Raw genomic sequence first — 16,839 nt, forward strand, 5'->3', positions numbered from 1 at the left:
TTCTTCCTTGGAATTTGGTATTGCAATATATTGCAACAAACAAAAACAAAATGTAAAATGATCATCTCTCTTGAGTATTCTATTGTTTTCCTTTTACCAATTTGCTTTGTTTGAAGCTATTTATAAAATATAGATGATATTGAGTTATTAGAACTTTATATTTTTATAGATTCTTGCTTGGATTTTAACATTGCAATATATTGCAAGAAACAAAAACAAAATGTAAAATGGTCATCTCTCTTGGGTTAATATTTTTAATTATGACATGGTGAATCATAATGTTTTTGTAGGTGTTAAAAGTTCTGTACTCAATATGTTATCGTCATCAATCCCTTCGTATATAATAAAGCCGTCAGATCATTTTCAATCTCAAGTAAGTTGTCTATCTCACTTCGCGACGACAATCAAGAATATTAAGGATAAGTTGAATTATACTCAACTTGAGATGTTCAGAAGAACACGTTTTGGATCATTTCTGGATGTAGATATAATATTTAATGGGCAGTTGATCCATTATTTGTTATTGAGGGAGGTGGAACGGAAGAATAATGATTGTATTAGCTTTATGGTTGGAGGAGTGGTGTGTACCTTTTCAAGGAAGGAGTTCAATATGGTAACTGGGTTATTGCGTCGTGGAAGTTGTTCAAGTGGGACCAAATTAAGTCATAGACTCCGAAAGACATAGTTTAATGATAAAGGGTCTATCACAGTAAATGAGATAGAAAATAAGTTTTTGAATTTCGAGGGTGATGATGAGGATAAGGTGAAGCTGGTACTGATATACCTCATAGAGTTGGCTTTGTTGAGGAAGGATAAGAAAACGAAAATCGACACTAAATCACTTTCAATTGTAGATGATTAGTCTACATTTGATAGTAATGATTGGGACTCAATAATATACGAATGCACGTTGAATGGGCTAAAGAAAGCATTGAGAAATGCTCGAACATCTAATCGAGAAAAATATTTTATAAGCGGGTTTCCACTGACACTCCAGGTATTTTAATTATTTTACCTAATTTTATGTATATAATAAACTTTCATACTTAAATTATGTTTGTGTCATGTGTTGTAGGTATGGGCGTATGAGTCTATATCGACCATGAGTGGTTATGTTGCAAAGAAATTGGATGAGAATGTTATCCCTCGCATGCTTGGTTGGTCGTGTTCACAATCGCCCTTAGCTAATTTTTTAGAGAGTGAAGTGTTCGATATAAAGAAGGTATGCAACAATTATAACATATGGGTTTACTATAATAACTATGTTATATTACCTAACTATATATTTTCTGATCTTTTAGATGGAAGTTAGAGAATTCCTCGAGTTGACGGATGATGAAAAGTTGTCCATTCGTGCAATTAGAGGTCAACCACCTTCCAAACCATATCTCCCAAGTCCCAATGTTACATCCCATCATACACTAATCTTCAAAAAACAAGATGCGACACCTCATGAAGACTCAAATAACATTCTAGATGTGAAAGATGACTTGAAGACCCTTGTTTTGAGGATGGAGAAAGACCTACTTGAAGTGAAACTTACATTAGGAAGCGTATTGGAAAATCAATGTGAGATGAAATATATGTTAGCAAGCATCTTAAAGAGCCTTAAACGAGAAGAACAGGTACGCAGTCCTAATTCATTTAGAGATAAGACTGTTATTAATGTTTACTTATTACTTATAGCCATGATATAGGTCGATGATGAAAAATGTGTACAACTTAAAACTTCTGATGATAAGGGTTTGTTTAATGATGTCTCTGATTCTTCTACACCTAGTTGGTTGAGGATACCTGCAGAAGATGATGATAAGGTTAAGAATAAGGTGCAGCAACCTTCTATTGAGAAATGTGATAAGGTTAGGAGTGAGGTGCAACAACCTTCTATTGAGAAACATGATAAGGTTAGGAGTGAGGTGCAACAACCTTCTATTGAGAATCTTGATAAGATTAAGAGCGAGGTGCCACAATCTTATATAGCGGACCATGATAAGATTAGGAATGAAGAGGAAAAATGTGTACAACCTTTCGTTCAGTATCATGGAGATTTAGATGTGACTGAGATCGCACCCTTTGTCGTTGTACGATCTAACGTTCGTCGTGCACATAAGAGGCGTGCTAGTACTTGGACCTTAGATCCATTTACAACTTTAAAGAAGAAGATAGATAATAACGAAATAGACCGAAGTTTGAAAGAAACTCAAATTTCGTACAATCCAATGCATAAAATAGTACCAAGCGAGTTGGAACGGCTTAGGGGATGGATAAATGACAAAAGTACAGATGACCATTTGTGTGACACCATCACTGGAAAGAAACCAAAGAGTTTTTTTAAAGAATTGTTTAAGGCTCGAGAGTGGTTGTTTGATGAGGTAAAATAAAATTTTAACTTTCAAGTATTTTTTTCGGTATATTCGTTATTCATTTTTTATTATGGTCTATTTTTATACTACAACATCTAGATTCTACTTTCCTATTCCATCGTTTAAAGTTAAAATCCGTGGAAAATTTGTGTTCACAAAACTTTACAACAGTGGACACCGTCTTCTTGGTAAGTACACATCCATATTACATTTATTTGAATTTGTACATAGTCACAAACATTTTTTAATATGGTAAGTGCAAATCTATATTACATGTTTTTTAATTTGCAGCATTATCTCAGAGTAACGTGGAAACAATATCAACAGTGTTGTCAAGATAAACTTACATTCAATTGGCAAGCTGAGTACAAATTGATCAATTATGTTATCGGATCTAATGACGACTTCAAGGATGCTTGGGTTGACGTCGACTATGTATATGCACCATTCAACGTGAAGAACCATCATTGGGTGTTAATATGTTTTGACTTGTTTGGTTGTCAGATAAAGATATGGGATTCCCTCCCAAACTATACTACAATAGAAGAGATGACATTGTTTCTAGAGCCGGTGCGAAATTAGTGCCATTGATTCTGCACCATATTGGATTCTTTGATAGACGAGGTGGGTCACCCGAACGTGTGCAGCCTTGGCCAGTTGTAATTGTAGATTCAACACCAGCTCAACGTAATGGCGTAGTGACTGCGGTGTATTTACGATTAAATTTTTCGAATACATTGTAACTGGTGCTCATTTTGGAACTCTAAATCACGAGAACATGAATTATTTTAGAAAACAACTAGCCTTCCAATTATGGACGAATACTCCTATATATTACTGCTATTTGATGTAAATATATATGCAAGAAATATTTGATATTTTATAGATGCTTTTTATTTTTCTCTACTATTGTTTTTCTCTAACTCATTTGTTTCATTTGAAACCATTTTGAACTCAAGCATGCTATCAAATGAGGTGGATCTTACATTTTCATGGGTTGTTTTTTGGTTTAAACAAATTGTAATGGATTACAATATGTTGCAATACATTGCAATATATTGCAAGAAAAAAAAAAGATTATAAAAATAAGTTCTACTTCTCTACTATTGTTTTCCTCTAACTCATTTGCTTCACTTGAAACCATTTTGAACTCAAGCATGCTATTAAATGAGGTGGATATTGCATTTTCATGGGTTGTTTTTTGGTTTGCAACAAATTGCAATCCATTGCAATATATTGCAAGAAAAAAAAAAAGATTGTAAAAATAAGTTCTACTTCTCTACTATTGTTTTTCTCTAACTCATTTGCTTCATTTGAAACCATTTTGAACTCAAGCATGCTATTAAATGAGGTGGATCTTGCATTTTCATGGGTTGTTTTTTGGTTTGCAAAAAATTGCAATCCATTGCAATATATTGCAAGAAAAAAACAAATTGTAAATGAATTGGAACTTGCATTTTTGCTTTGCAATAAGTAAGTTGTAATACTTTGCAAATTGTTGCAATATATTGTTTCAAGCAAAAAAACAACAAAATCTAAAATGTCCATAACTTGGCATTGCATTACCAATCTAACAACAATAACAACATTTGTCCTTGTATTACAAACAAAAAATATTTAGTATAATTCCATACACTTCATTTGTCCTTGTATGCAATGGGATTACGACACGTCAGTCTATTATGGTCTCTTTGGTCACATCTGCCACATCTATGCATTTTCGGGGTTTCACCTATAAATGTGATTCTCTTTTTTTGGCGCCGACCAACCCTTGCCACGAATTTTGGAGGTAAGACTTCTATTTCAACATAGTTTGATGGTGTCTTCCACTCCGAGACATTACCAACTGGAAAAATAGCCTTTGTATATGCAGCCAACAAACATTCATTAGTATAGTAACGATCACATAAAATATATATTTTTATATTCCGCTCCCTTGCTGCAGTAATTGCATGTGAACATGGTAGTTTGTCTAACTGAAAGACCTTACAAGTGCATTATCAAGTATTAAGGTCTACTGTCTCCTCTTTGTCAATGTCTGCCACTTGAAATTGATAACAATGAATTGGATGTACCTTCATTGTTACAGATTCATCTTGGTTTTTTTGAACAATTTCTTCTGCCCATTTCGTCAACGTGGATGTTACTTTTGAGGCTTCATCACGACGCTCCCAAAACCACATTTGTAACAAAGCTCTCACATGTTCAAGTAATGAAGTAACATGTAATTCTCTAGCTTCCTTTAGTAGAGCATTCATGGACTCTACTATATTTGTAGTCATCATATTGTACCGTCTTTTGGGGCAATGCGTACGTGCCCAACGTGAAAGTCTAACTTCTTCCAAATATGTACCCACGCCATTATCAAATGTTGTGATACTCGACCAAAACTCCCTAAATTTTGACTCCCGATAGGCTTTAGCAACATTGACCAACAAATATTCAATTGTTTCATTCTTGAACTTGGCACTTAAATTCTGCTTCAAATGGTGAATGCAAATACAATGAAATGCATTGGGAAACACGGAAGCAATAGACTTCAATATGCTACTATTTCGATCTAAAACAAAAACTAAGTCCTTAACCTCACTTATTGCTCCTTTTAGCTTTTCCAAAAACCATTTTATGGAATTATCTGTCTCTTTATTAACAATTCCAAAAGCAATGGGATAAATTTGATTATTGTCGTCCAAGCAGGTGGCAATTATCAAAGTACCTCGATATTTGCACGTCAAATATGTTCCATCGATAACAATAACAGGTCATATGCAATTCAAAAATCCTCGAATACATGGACCTAGCGCCATAAAATGATATTTGAAGTTTTTTCCATCTTCAAGTTCAACCTCATAAAATGTACCTGGATTGGCCAACTTCAGTGCTTCACCATATCGACGCAATAGATTATATGACTCTACAGGTGATCCCCTTACTCACATATATGCAAATTCTCTCGCACGCCATGCTTTTTCTAACTCATATTGATCCCGTAGTCTTGTCTCATGTCTTCTATGATCGCTTTTGGCTTGTATTGGCGACCAATTCCACTATATTTACATTTTATTAATTCTCCAACTATCAAAGCTTTAGCTTGTCTATGATCATGATTCAAAATATCAAGTGAACATGAATGAAAGTTCACATACTTTGATATCTTGAATATTTTTGAACCATCCAATCTGACTGCTCGCATTTTCCACTTACAATTATTATCAGTACATGTAACATAAAATATCTGTTTCGTAGACTTCTTTACTCTGAATTCGAATCTTTTCACTGCCATAATACTCAATTTCATAAACAACTCCCTCTTGTTAAAAAATAAATTTCCATCCTCAAATTCATCATTTGTAGATCTTCCTTCCAACAAAACAGTTTTTCCCATGTATGTCTTCTGTCTTGTTGATTTAGATTCATAGTTGACTTTACAATCTACTTTAGGAACATAATCACATTTGGTCTCCATAAGAGCTTCACAATCTACATTTTCATCTCTTTCTTGTGAGTTATTGTATGATTCCCAATTGAAGTTCTTACCATCTCGATCATCAAAAGAATTCAATGGAAGGTTATCATCAGTGAATCATAAGATTCCCATCTATTGGTCTCATTTCTTTCATCAACCCGGCCAACTGGAACTGTAATATCATCTAATGCATCCATTGGTATCGATACATTTGGATTTAAATCTTCAACTTGATTGCTTTCAGAAATAGATTTGTAAAAGGTTTTTCACCTTTATTATTCTCATTGATCCCTTCCGTCAAACCTCTACATCTAGGTTCAAATAAGATGTACAGAGGGACTGCAGCCACATCTTCGCCCATCAGATAAAACCTCAGATCACTGTCATTGTTGATTTCAAATGGAGGAGTTTGAGTCCGAGCTTTAATCTCATATATGCACTTGATTCTCATAACGAACTTTGCAGGATTAGCTGCGGTGAGGAGGTATAATTTATCTAATAGATCTTTGTATGTTATTTCTTTATGTATAATGATTCCTTTCAAAAGGCCTCCTTCATACCTTGTTTGTTTGTCATCCCATACTCTGCCATAACAAATGAAAACTCGAACATGTGTCATTTTTAAAACACCTTGCAATTTTTTTAATTCCTACAACAATATAGAGTCAAAATAGATAAAAAAAATGATAGAGGAATACATAAATGACTATTTAAATTCTTCTTTTTTTTTATCTAAGCAATACAAATAAAATGCAAGGCCAATGATTTTAACATTCTGCAACAAACAATGAAAATACAAATTTTAATCTATTGAATAACAGCAATACATTCCAAATAAACCATAAATATGCAGGGCAAATCACCATCTTTCATTATGTTTTTATTCCTACAATATATTGCAATATTTTGCAATGCCAAAAAACTCTAGCGATAAAGAAGTAATCACAAGTTAATCAGTAAATGATTAGAAGAAGAATAATAATAAAGAGAAGATCGAAGAAAGAAGAGCTGAAGAACTAAAATAGTATTTGAACGTTGGGTGTTGAAATCTTACTCGAGTTCGTCGTTTGTCGTTTGCGTGTGCTGTAAGAAAGAGATTTCGTTGAAGGATTTCGTTCAGTTGGGTGTTTCCTACTTTGACTGCCTAAATCGTCGAAAAGTTCGCTCGTCGTCGTCACCAGAATCAATAGGAGATTAGTCGCCAGAAGGGGAGAAGCTGAATAGTCGTTGGAGGAAGAAGAAGGATTTCGTGCGTTGGAGGGTTTTTTTTGTGTTTTCAGGTGAGAGAGGGAGGGTTTATACACTTAAAAAGGAAAAAAATTATAATAAGGGTAGTTACGACTTTTCACCATTAAAAAATCCTACAATTCTTTAAATGAAAAGATGATCCTCAATCTCTTCAACCCTATTATAGTTGTCCTAGTTTTGGCAATTTCCCAAAAAGGAGCGACAACGATAGGAAAAAAAGGAGCGATAGAAAAAATGAGCGGTAGAGAGAGGAGAGAAAAAAATGAGCCATCTAACCATAGAAGAGAGAGGAGAGAGTGAAAAAAAGATTTGCAAGCGCAGAGAGGAGGGAGGAAAAAATTTTGGTAGAGGGAGGAGTGAGGGGAAAAAGATCTGTAAGTGGAGAGAGAAATTAAGATCAAGGAGATGGAACGAGATCCCGAGCGATAGTAATAGGAGAGAGAAAATGAGATCCACAGCGAGAGGAGAAGGAAATCGGTGAGATAAGCGAAGAGGGAGAGGGATCGGTAGGAGAGAAGAGGTGAACGAGCGGTAGAGAGAGGGAGAGATCTAGTGAAGCTATAGAAAAATGGAAAGGAAAGATTTTGAATTTATTCATAGTAAAAAATGAGGAAGAAAGAGTAAATAAATAAAAATGGAATAAAATAATACAACTCAACAACAAAAGAAAAAAATTCAATCCAAAAATAACAAAAAAGAGTTGGAGATTGAAATATTTGAGTGATACTGATGGTACATTTTAGGTGTTTAAATTTATGTAGATTATAAAGTGAGGGTGCATGAAAAAGAAGCCATTGATTATGAAGATTTTGCGGGTTTGTGATTTGAGGGAGATATTTATTTTGTGAATTAAATTAATTAGCAATTTTATAAAATTTGAATGAAATATTTTGAATTTGAATTTAGAGAAAAATGAAGAAAACAAAATAAAAATCAATTGAAATTTTTTATTTAAGAAAAGATAATGAAGGTCTAAGATGAAACGTAAATAATAAAGATGAAGCGAAGATAAACAAGAAAAGTAACTAAAAAAAGTGGAAATTATATTGTGTACTGTGTAGAAAGAAATAAACGAAGGACCAAAAAGTAATTTCGTAGGATGATGACACAGCAAGAATAACAAGTTTTCCAAAATGCTGTTATATGTCATTAACACTCTCCAATTAAAGTCATTTAAAGAAATTTCCTCATATAAAAATGTTGGATGAAAATGTCCATAGATGGACGAAATTTATCGGAAAATTGACATAAATAACTTTAAAAAGTTTGCACTTTGCTCAAATAACCAACTATTTTAAAACTTACTTTTATAACCTAAATTAGCATTTTCTGACACGCCAATTGAGATGAATTTACCGTATTACCCTCATTTTACAAACCCACTATTTTTCCCTCTACCTAAAAGCCCAAGTTCGTGCTGGAGTAAAAGTTGTGCAAAAACAAACTTGTGCAAAACCAAACTTGTGCAAAAGCCATTGTTTTCAGTGGCGGATCCAAAATTCTATGTCGGCGGGGCACATATGCATATAAAGATAATGGAAAAATATCAATTTTATATTAGAACTTGGCGATGTATATGGATTTTCACCTTACAATTGGATAATGTTGAAATTTTCACTTTGAACTTTAAAATGTATCACAAAATTTACCATTCGATAGATTTTCATTTGAAATTTTTTTTAAAAAATAATCTCATGTGTCAAATGAATTGAATTAGATAATACATATGTTTTTTGTAAAAATAATTTATAGGATTTAGACAAAATCAGACATTAGAGTTGTTATAAGTTTGAAAGTTTTGGCTAAGTTAATTAACATTAGAATTTGTGCATTAATCAAAATAGATTTTTGTTAAATTAATAAATTTTTGTAGATTTTTAAATTTAAATATTAGGTAGAAAATTTTAAAATTACTTTTTTAAATGAAAAGGGTTAGACATATTTTGTCCAAAAAAATTATTTAAAAGAATTAGACATTATTTTGTCAAACAAAAAAAAATATTTTTTGTGTTTCTTTTTTTTTTTTAAAGAATTGGACATATTTTGGATAAAATAATGAAAAATTTTTAACAAATAAAAAATGTAGGAGGAGACCTGAGGCAAGGTTAGTCAAGAAAAACAAGAGAAAAAAAACAAAAATGCGCTACCCAGAATTCGAATCTGGGATGCTTGGGACATGGTTAAGTCAAGAGAAAAGGAAAAAACAAAAACAGAAACAAAAATGTGGGGCATGAAATTTAAACTTGAGATGTGAGGGTGGTGGCACGAGTGGTAAGCCAACGGAACAAAGAACATTTTCCTTACTAAATTACATACTAAATTATTTTTTTGGACAATTTAAATGGTGCCCAGAATGTAAATGGTCCTTTTGTAGATCTACCCCTGATTGTTTTTTCCTTGGCCCAAAATCCGACCAAGTTCATGCCCAAGTGAAAGACATGTTCAATAAACTTGTGCAAAAACTTATACAAAACCAGCCTTGTGTAAAAGCTTGGGGCGCTCCCAAGTGCCCCAAGTTTCTGCACGAGTTATCATTTTGCACCAGAACTTGTGCAAAAACATGCACAAATTCCCACATTATTACCGTGGTAAACATTCTTCAGGCTAACACACGGCCAAGTTTGAGCCTAGGGAAACATGTAGATTCAACGAAAATAGACAAATTTGCGTAGGTTTTGCCCAAAGTCTTCGGCGAAATCGTTTTTCAAATAATTTGTCAGAGAATAAATCTAACAAACCAAGACAAAACAAAGTGTGAACTGCGAGTCCAATGAAGCAAATTTTTAACTTTCCTTTCAAAAAATAATCTTTCAGTTTTTTCGAATGAAGGGTTCGAATCAAAGTTCCCGCTCATATCATATATGCAACTGCTTTTGCAAAATGGAAGTGAGAAAATGTTATATGAAAAATCGAAGTGGGAAAGAGAAGATAATAGCGAAGTTTGAGAATGCAAAAGAAATATTAGAAGAGGGAAGAGAAGAGAAGAGAGAAGATGTATCATTGTAATTTCGTTAACTAATGTCAGAATAGCTTCAAAACTAATAAGAGCCCTACCATTTTCAACTAAAACTATAAAATTTGTTCTAAAAAACATATCAGCGACTTATGAATTTATCAGTCCATAACAGAAAGAAAAAAAAGGAAATAAACGATAGAGGACATACCTCATTCAAAGGGTTGAAAATGTATTCAACCTTCAAAATGAACGTTAAAGTTGAACGATCAAAGTCGATAAATGATGAAAATGTGGACTGCCTTAACCGGTAAAAACAATTTTTCAAAGTAGTTAAACAACCTTAACTTTTTGGAATTTGGGCATGATTTAGAGAATATAACATTCAGTGTAACATTCACGTTCAGAATATTTGTCACTGAAATATTAATGGAAAATACAAATTGGTGGGTACAAGTTACTTTCTTAGGTAGAAGTTGGTGAGTAATAAATTATGAAAATTAATGTACCCGTGCGAAGTTAATTGTTACTCACCCAAATTATGGTTTGGTTAGTTGGGCATCCAATGTGATTTTTTCTATAAAACTTGGGCGAGGATTTTTCGAATTTGCTCGAGTTCAGTTACCTCATGTTTTTAAAAAAACTAGGGTAATGCGGTAAATTGACCTTGTTTGGCATGTCGGGATATTGACTAATTTTACCAAAAAAAAGTTCAAGAATGCTCAAATAACCTATACCTTCAAAATTGTTTATTCTAACCTAATTGTTTATCCTAACCTATTTGATTATTTTAATTAATTAAAAAATAATAGAAATTACATTTGTGCCTCTGATGTAAAAAATGCAACCGTTGGCCTCATTTCCCCTCTTTTTCTTCCTTTTTTTTCCGTTTTCTCTTCACCATTTCCGTTTTTCTTTCTTTCTCCTCTGGTTTATTGAACATCAAAAGCTCTTGACATTGAAAGCTTGCTTATTCTTCTCTAGGAAAGTATTTTTGACATTTGATTTTGGAGGTAAGTCAATTTCCTTAAGTTTGTACTTTTTGTTAAGGCTTTGATTTTCTGGCGATATATATACTTGGACGGTGATTTTTTTTTGTTGATTTCATTTTTTCCAGTGTATTAATGAAAAAATCGAGTTTTAAGGTTTCTTTGCCGTTGATTGTATTTTAAGGTTAGGGGTTTTACTTTCCGACAATTGTATTGTGCGATTATAGAACCATAAAAGGGTCAATCATAATCGACCTCGTCGCTATCTATTTTATTTAGGGGTCAGTTATATATTAATCCTAAATTAAAATTAAATATAAATTGACAATTGAAATATGTCATATGTCTTTCATTGGACCCTTGGATTGAATTTAATTGGTTTAACTGGGTCATATGAGAATTGGGTCTGGAATCAATTTGGTTCACAAATCCATTATATTGTATTTTGGCCCAAAACCCAAATTCTCATGAGACCAGGTGGATTAATATTTAAAGTTAAATAAATTTAAATCCACTTAAAGAATTGGGCTGGGTCTAAATTATCCAAGCCCAAATGTTTTGAAATTAAATTGGACTCGTATCCCAAATAGAGCACAGTCTATGGGTTGAGCCATGGGTTGAGTACAAAATCACTCAAGTCCTAAAACCCACTAAGCTTGTGGAAACCTCTATAAATAAAAAGGTCTCCTTCATTTTGAGGGGTTCAGAATTTTAGAATTGAAAAAATTCAGACCAAATTGAAGACTCTCTGAAGCTTTAAAGATTCGAAGATTAACTTGAAGACTTTGAAGACTTAAAGACTTTCGAAGGAACATAGAACAAAGTTCGAGAGAAGGAATTAGAGGATAAAGACTAGAGATTGAATACGCTATACAACTCATACAACAAAATCAAAGTTCAACTTCACGAAATATAATTTCCACGGAAATCTCGTGTGAACAGCGATTTCTGTAAAATGTGAGTTTGAGGTGGTGGGACGTGGAAGAATGTGAAGCATCTTTGTTGAACTCGGGCAAAGTGGGGTAAATATTTCAATTTATGGATTTTCCTATTATTTAATAAATCTCCATGAAGATCTTCACCCGAAGTGTGTACCAAGGATATGGACAGGATGTGTAAAACTCGAGTGAAGATCTTAAAAACTAGGAACTTTGCTCGAGTTTCGTACAATCTGTTTAATTCTCGAGGCACGATCTCGCCTAGAGAATGTACCCAAGAATTGAATCGTATTAACAAAACTCGAGCAAAGTTCCTATTAATTAGGGTTAAATTCCTGTGCACGATTTTGCCCGAGGTCTACCGCGAGGAAATTGACAAAATGATGCTTCGCTTGAGTTTTGTTATCTGTCAAATTTCTAATTGGCTATTTGTTATGTGTTTCTCGATGTCTAATTATTGTAGTAGATTTTTTCTTTATTCCTTTCCAGGTTTTGTCAGATGGAAATGGTACCTAAAATCCATCTCTCAACCTATGTCTCTGCCAACTTAACATGTCATCGCACATAGTTCGTGGCGAGTGACTCCTCGCCACTTTGCATGTTCATGCATGCTAAAGGCAAAATGCTTTATAATCTACCTTAGGGGGTACACCTAGTCTCCCTCCTACCTTGAGTTGTATCTTATCTTGTCGCTAATCTATTCTCTTGCATTCAAGCATACAACAAACTTTCCAAAATGTCTTCAAACGCTTTCCAAACCTTTTTTCTCTAAACCCGTTTTCCAAAACCGTTTTCTCGAGAACGGGAGTGGAGGTTGCGATATATAGCCGTGGTGCCGCCGGCTATCCGATTTTCGTTGGCTGACTTGCTCGTGGGCAAGAGCAAGTGTCGCACAATTGCTTTGTGAGCCCTTTGAAAAGTGCGATTGTGACAGTTGGTATCAGAGCCTAGTTGGCTCCTCGGATCGAGATCAGTAATCATGTTGGTAGTGAAACAGTTGAACAAGACACATGTCGAACGACTCGTGAAAATTGAGGAACATCTGTTGTTCCTGAGAGAAGTCCATGATCATGTTCGATTCCTAGAAAATCGGCTAGAAGAGTTGGCTAGTAAGCCGATGGAATCGATACAGCAAATGCTCGAATTGATGCATTGCCAGTGAAAGAGTTGTTGGTTAGGGTTGAGACCCTAGAAATTAAAGTCGGGAAAACGGCTAGTTTCGAGTGAGGGGACAGCTCGACGAGCTCTGTTGCTCATGTAGAGGAGCATGTCGAAGAGTTAGACAGCTCCTAGAAGGTGATCATGCAGATGGTCAGTGATCTTTCTGACGACTTTCAAGTTGCTATAGAAGTCGTGCGGGCAGAAGTTGCCGAGATAAACACAAAGGTGAACCTCACCATGAGAGCGGTGGAAAACCAAGGCCCAACAGGGGGTAATGTCCAGTTTAACAAGGTGAAGACCACGACAGAAGAAGCCAAGATCACTTTAGCAACCATGCATCTAGCTGAAGATGCAAAGCTTTGGTGGAGATCCAAGTATATGGACATCTAAGAGGGACGATGCACTATAAACACATTGGACGAGTTGAAGAAAGCCCTCAGGGCGCAGTTTTTTCTGGAAAATGTTGAGATTCTAGCGAGACGTAAACTGCGAGAATTGCGACACACTGGGTATATTAGAGACTACGTAAAATAGTTTGCTGGACTGATGTTGGACATACGAGACATGTCAGAGAAAGACAAAGTCTTCTACTTTGTGGAAGGCTTGAAACCATGGGCCAAGTCCAAGTTGTACGACCAAGGGGTTCAAGACCTCGGCTCTGCTTATGCTGCGACTGAACGTCTATTTGATCTTGGTAACGAGCAGTCTCAGGATTACAGAAGGAACCAACCCTCTTCGAGTAGTGGGAACAAAACCACTAGAACAAGCTCACCCAAAAGTGGGGGAGGAGACAGGAATGGAGGAACATATCGCAGACCCTATCAGAGGGGTGGAACCAACTAGCGCGGGCCAAACCAACAGAACAACTTCAATCGAGGGCCCCTCGTTTGCTTTCTGTGTAAAAGGGCTCATTGCGTAAGCGACTGCCCATACCGAGCTGCCTTGAATGCACTCCAAGCTACCATAGCCAATGGCCCTGAGGTCGAGACAGAAACCGCTGAGATAGATGTACCGACCGAAGAGCCCACTGATAACCCCCGCATGGGGGCACTGAAATTCCTGTCGGCTCTCCAGAAGAAGGTGGGAGAAGCAAAAGAACCACTAGAGAGAGGGCTCATGTATGTTGACATGTTGGTTCACGATAAGGCTGCCAAGAGTACTATGGTGGATTGTGGAGCCACACACAACTTCATGACTGAAACCGAGGCTCGCCGTCTGAATCTACAATGGGATAAAGATCCAGGAAAGATGAAAGTAGTTAACTCCGCGGCTCTCCCCATCGTAGGGATAGCAAAAAGGGTCCAACTAAAGATCGGGACATGGAGCGACAAAGTGGACTTTGTAATTGTTAGAATGGATGACTTCGACGTCGTGCTTGGAATGGAATTTCTTCTAGAGCACAAAGTCATCCCCATGCCCCTAGCGAAGTGCCTAGTTGTTACTGGATCCGATCCCACCGTTGTTCCGACGAGTATAAAACAACCAAGTGGGGTTAAGATGATATCAGTTATGCAGCTAAAAAGGGCCCTTGCTCATGACGAACCAACATTTATGGCCATCCCAGTGATCGAAGAAGAGAGTAGTAAGTAGTAATTCCCAGTGAGATCCAACAAGTCCTAGCTGACTCTGAAGACGTTATGCCCGACAGTTTACCCGTCCCTACCGCTGCGTAGGGGAATCGACCACGAAATCGAGCTGGTCCCAGGGGCGAAACGGCCCGCTAAAAATGCTTATCGCATGGCTCCTCCTGAATTAGCCGAACTCAGGAAGCAGCTGGATGAATTGTTGAATGCAAGATTCATCCGCCCAACAAAGGCTCCTTATAGAGCCCCAGTTCTCTTCCAAAAGAAGAAGGATGGCAGTCTCCGCCTTTGTATCGACTATCGCGCCTTGAACAAGCTCACGGTACGCAATAAGTACCCACTGCCCATCAACTATGCTACCAGGTCGACTCACAGATATAAATTTTGAGGAAGGTGGCCCATCTATTTCTCATTTATTATTTGCAGATGATAGTCTTATATTTCTGAGATCCTTGGAGTCAGAATGCTTAACATTTAGGAATCTATTGAATACTTATGGTAAAGCAACGGGGCAATGCATAAATTTCTCAAAGTCCGCCCTTCTCTTTTCACCAAATGTCCATCCAGATAGACAACATTATCTTCAGACTATTCTTAATGTCAATTTGGTGAAGCAGTTTGGGAATTATCTTAGGTTGCCATCTTTTTTTACTAGACGGAAAGGTTTGAATTGGTCTTATCTGAAGGATAAAATCTGGAAAGCAATGCAAGGCTAGAAACGCTCTTTCTTCTCTATTGGAGGCAAAGAGATTCTAATTAAAAGCGTTAGCCTGGCTATTCCCTCATATGTCATGAGTGTATTTAAGCTCCCTAAGGTCTTTTGTGATGAGGTTGCTAAGATGTTTGCACGCTTTTGGTGGGGTACAACAAATGATACTAAGAAATTTCATTGGATGAAATGTGATAGAATGTGTCTTCCCAAAGAGCATGAAGGTCTAAATTTTCGGGATCTAGAAGGTTTTAACCAAGCTTTAGTGGCTAAACAAGTTTGACGAGTTCTCCAATGCCCAAATCTTTTAGATGCCAAAGTATTGAAATCAAAATATTTCAATGACTCATCTCTACTACAGGCTACAACTTCCACATCTTCTTCATATTTTTGGACAAGATTCATATGGGGCCGAGATCTTCTTGCTAAAGATTTGAGACTTAGAGTTGGAAATGGTTCTACAATTAAGGTGTTCTCGGATCCTTGTATCCTAAGACCAAATTCTTTCACACCTATTATAGTTAACCATGAGGTTGAAGATATTATAGTGGCCAATTTTATTAACCAAAGTGGAGAATGGGATAAAGAATTGGTTTCAAACTTCTTCTGTGATGAAGACAAAGATTTGATTCTAGCTATGCTTATAAGTTTATGTAATTTGCAGGATTCATGACTTTGGCATTATGATAAAAGAGGATCCTACAGTGTAAAAAGTGGTTACATGCTATTCATGCATATAAAATGTAATGCAGCATCTACTTGTAATGTTTTTCAAGGTGCACATTGGAAATCTATTTGAAACCTCTCTGTTCCTTCAAAAATAAAGATTTTTATATGTAGAGCAGCTCATGAACACATTCCAATAGCCTACAATTTGCACAACTGAGGAATTGATGTTTTACCTACCTGCAAACTATGCGGAGCTTTGTACGAAACTATCACCCATTCTCTCTGCCATTGTAAGCGAGCGCAAAAAATTTGGCAGATACTCTTCCCCTCTCTGGCCCGATTTCCTGCGGACTTCAATCACAAGTTTTTGGATTTCTGGAGGTACATGTCAGATCAACCTCATCCAAATAAAAAGAGTGTTGCAGCAGTTACCTGTTGGGCTATATGGAATGACCGAAACTCTGCAATTCGTGGAAATCAAACATCCCTCTTGAAATTAAGAGTGATTGGATAAATGCTTATTTGAACAATTTTTGGCAGGCTCAAATGCCTAATCTCGTACCTCGAAACCAAACGTCTTCTTTGACTACTCATCAATGGAGCCCTCCATCAAATCTCTCTCTAAAATTAAATACAGATGTTGCTTGTAGGGATGATTCAACAAGTCTCGGATGTATCATCCGAGATTCTCCAGGTGCTCTCATTGCTGCAAAATCTACGCGTCTCCCGTACTAGTTGTCGCTTCTTTTTGCTAAAATTT

The 16,839-nt window shown here is 35.9% G+C and overlaps 3 pseudogenes; 1 reads left to right on the forward strand and 2 right to left on the reverse strand.

Annotated features, from left to right (window-relative positions):
• The first annotated feature begins 301 nt into the window (after positions 1 to 301).
• LOC148209559 (uncharacterized) lies at positions 302 to 3,223 on the forward strand (annotated as a pseudogene).
• A 702-nt stretch (positions 3,224 to 3,925) lies between these two features.
• On the reverse strand, positions 3,926 to 5,748 carry LOC148209560 (protein FAR-RED ELONGATED HYPOCOTYL 3-like; annotated as a pseudogene).
• Positions 5,749 to 5,921: 173 nt separating this feature from the next.
• LOC148209561 (uncharacterized) lies at positions 5,922 to 6,448 on the reverse strand (annotated as a pseudogene).
• Between the last annotated feature and the right edge of the window lie 10,391 nt (positions 6,449 to 16,839).

Source organism: Momordica charantia, assembly GCF_013281855.1.
Source record: "Momordica charantia cultivar OHB3-1 chromosome 8 unlocalized genomic scaffold, Mcharantia_2.0 BLBB01000008.1, whole genome shotgun sequence".
Lineage (NCBI taxonomy): Eukaryota > Viridiplantae > Streptophyta > Magnoliopsida > Cucurbitales > Cucurbitaceae > Momordica > Momordica charantia.